A 3247-nucleotide genomic window follows, 5' to 3' on the forward strand; every position below is an offset into this window, starting at 1 on the left:
CCTTGGGTGAGACAGTCAACCTCTGCTGCCACCTGCTGTCAACACTGTTGCAATCCAACATGCCTCCTAGCATGAATTGCAGCACTACAGATTAATAACAATCAAAATTTATGTTCTGTGCTAATTTTTTATTCAGCTACTGTTCCAGTTGTTTCATTCATTGCTACTTATGGTATTTGGTAAAACTTTATTTGACAGTGGTGCCTTTAAACTGTCATTAGACAATCATAATTATGACATGACACTGTCATGAGCAATAATGAATGCTTATAACAGATGTCATTTAGTGTCATCTGGCAAATTATCTCACTTTTAAATGGATGTAAAAGATCTGAGCTGGACATAAATAGAGTTAGTAACATAATTTGCCAGACGACACTAAATGACATCTGTCATAAGCATTCAGTAATGCCAATTATAGTGTCATGTCATAATTATGACGGTCTTATGACAGTTTTATGACGATGCTGTCAAATAAAGTGTTACCAAGTACCATTAGCAGAAATTAATGAAACAAATGGAACAGTAATTGAATAGATAACTAGCACAGAACTAGAATTTTGATTGTTATTTACACAGTAGTAGTGCTGCAATGCATGCTAGGAGGGATGTGTTGCCTATTAACCCAAATAAATCAACAAATAAGCTGCACTGGACTATAAACCGCAGGATTCAAAATGAAGGGGAAAAAGTAGCAGCTTATAGTCCAAAAATTACGGTAATAAGGTAATGGATCCAGTTGTGGCTAAACAATAGCATATGACGATTAGCAACCGTGTGGCTAGTATGAAGGATGAATAGTGTTGGAATTTGACCTTTTTGCCAAATTGCCACAATCACGCCAGCTAAACCGCCAGAACCGCGCTAGCGCAATTGCAACGACCCAGGCCGGCGCAACTCCAACAAACTGGCCAAAAGACCAAACTCCGTGCGTTCACCTTTTAACCCCTTGTACTGACTGACTCCATTTTAAAAGCTTGAAGAAGGCTTTGAAACACAACAATTTCTTCCAAGTCGACAGCAATCAGACTGTAATTCCCTCTCGAGTCGAAATGACGAACCAAGCTGTTTCTCTTTTACGGGCTTTAATCACAGAACTTGATTTGCCTTGACAATGCCTTGATTTGCCTTGACAATGCGGTGACAATGCCTTGACAATGGCGTGACAATGCCGTGAGAACTGAACAATACAGATGAAAATCTACATAAAGTCAGTTCAGACAAATATATACATTAAGTCAGATCATTTTCATACAGCACAGATAAATATATACATGAAGTCAAATTATATTCACACAGAAACATTAAACAACATGAATACATAACTACACTAACAGAAACTAAGTCAATTAACGCAAACTAACAAATAACACAAACTAAATTACCTCATTGGCCGCTTTACTCCAGAGGAAATTAGTTCAGCTTCAATTCTTCGATGCACTATGCACTTGAGATGTTTCCTTGTTGATCTTAATCAGAGGTACTGAAAAGTTGTCTGTACTCTAGTAGTGTTCATCAGATAATAAGCCGATGTAACGCTTAATAGTGCCCCTGTCAACTCGCGGCAGTGAACTTTAGTTCCCACTCCATATCAAACAAACTAAATGCTTAACATTACACCCCCAGATCAAAGAGTCAATTATTTATTTCTTTATTCTGCCGTTACTGGCAGCTACAAAGACAGCAAGGCAAAAACAGCACACTGACCCAGACAAAGAGGAAGGCTGGATCCAGGGTCACCAAATCACAGGTCAACAAAAGATTTCCTAAGAAAGACAGTGCTAGCTTAAGAATTCAGTCTTTTGAAGGCTCTGGTGAGGCGGGCTGTGGTCCGGAAGAAAGGTGTGTTTGGGTGTTGTTTCGGGTAATCGTCTTTTGCAGATTGGGCAGAGGAATCAGTGTGTCACTGTTGCCAAGGCAACCGGAGTTGGAGATGTCAGCCAAAGCGCAAAAGGAGCGCTGAGTGTTCAAATTCTCGGCCGTGGAGTCTTGTTGTCATCAGGCGTTCATTGTAGCAAGGCAGGATGTCCTGCCATTGTTCTGGACTGTCCATTGTTGGCCCCCAGAAGAGCTCTGATGGCGGGATTTTGTGGTCCAGACATGGTCTTGTCCATCACCTGCTTGTCTCGCTCCGTGACCATCAATCTTGCTCAGTCAGCTGCATGACGTGAGCGTTGGGCTTCAGTAGTCAGCAAGCATCCTGTAGTTATTATGCCCGTTGTCTTAGCGCTGCAAAGTCCAATCATTCCAAGTCCAACTACTCATACTTCAAATATATTCTACTTGATTTCTTAAACTATGATTTAAGTGCTATTCATTTTATATTGGTTATGTTGGAGTCATACAAACAGTAAATATGGGAAGGGATACTATTCCCTTCAATCTTAATAAGGTAAGGGGGGGGGGGTGCTCACGCCAGCAAGTGAGAGCTGGGCTAATGTTTATTCTGTATAACCTGGTATAAAATAGGTGTCGTTCAACTAGTTGTCAGGCGACATATTATCGCAAATGTTATGCAAATATTTTATAAAGGTTGAAAAGTTACTTAGTGTTGCTTTAATTCGCAATTATTTTATGTTTTCCTTTGAATATTTTTTTAATTGCATTCATAGAGGGTTAGGGGTGTCTCGCGAACCAATCGCCAATATTTTGCGGCCCCAAATTGACAACAAATTGTAGCATTAGTGTTGTCTGCACATATTTTGTGATGGACAACAAAAAACCAGATAATCTTAAACAAAATGAATTAATTGAAGAATTCATATTGGGGGAAAAAACTATTATTTAAATGGTAATGGTAATTTCAAACGATCCTAATTTTTTTTTTTTTTTTAAGTCATGAGTAAAACATGAAATAGGTCTAAATAATAATTAAATGAATTTAAAAAACTCATTAAAAAAAAAAGAATGAAGACATAAATGGAAATAAGTTTGTATTTTGTGTTGGGAATTTATTTATTTATTATTTTATGACCTCACCTCATTGACTGCCATAGACGTCCAAATGAGAAGGGAATGGAAGATATCCAATTACGTATTAAAAAAATCTAGTGGAGAAAAGCACTCACTTTACGTTTGCACAAAACGAGCCATCCATAGAGGTTTCTGACGTAAGATGGCCTCCGGTTAATTAAGCTACCGACTCCTCTAACTTTGTACTGCATTTGCATATGTGATATAAATGATCATCTCTTTCATGTATGTATTTTTCTTGGCTTGTTCCCCCCCCCCGACTCATCCCGTCCTC

This window comes from Corythoichthys intestinalis, chromosome 4 (genome assembly GCF_030265065.1).
Source record: "Corythoichthys intestinalis isolate RoL2023-P3 chromosome 4, ASM3026506v1, whole genome shotgun sequence".
Lineage (NCBI taxonomy): Eukaryota > Metazoa > Chordata > Actinopteri > Syngnathiformes > Syngnathidae > Corythoichthys > Corythoichthys intestinalis.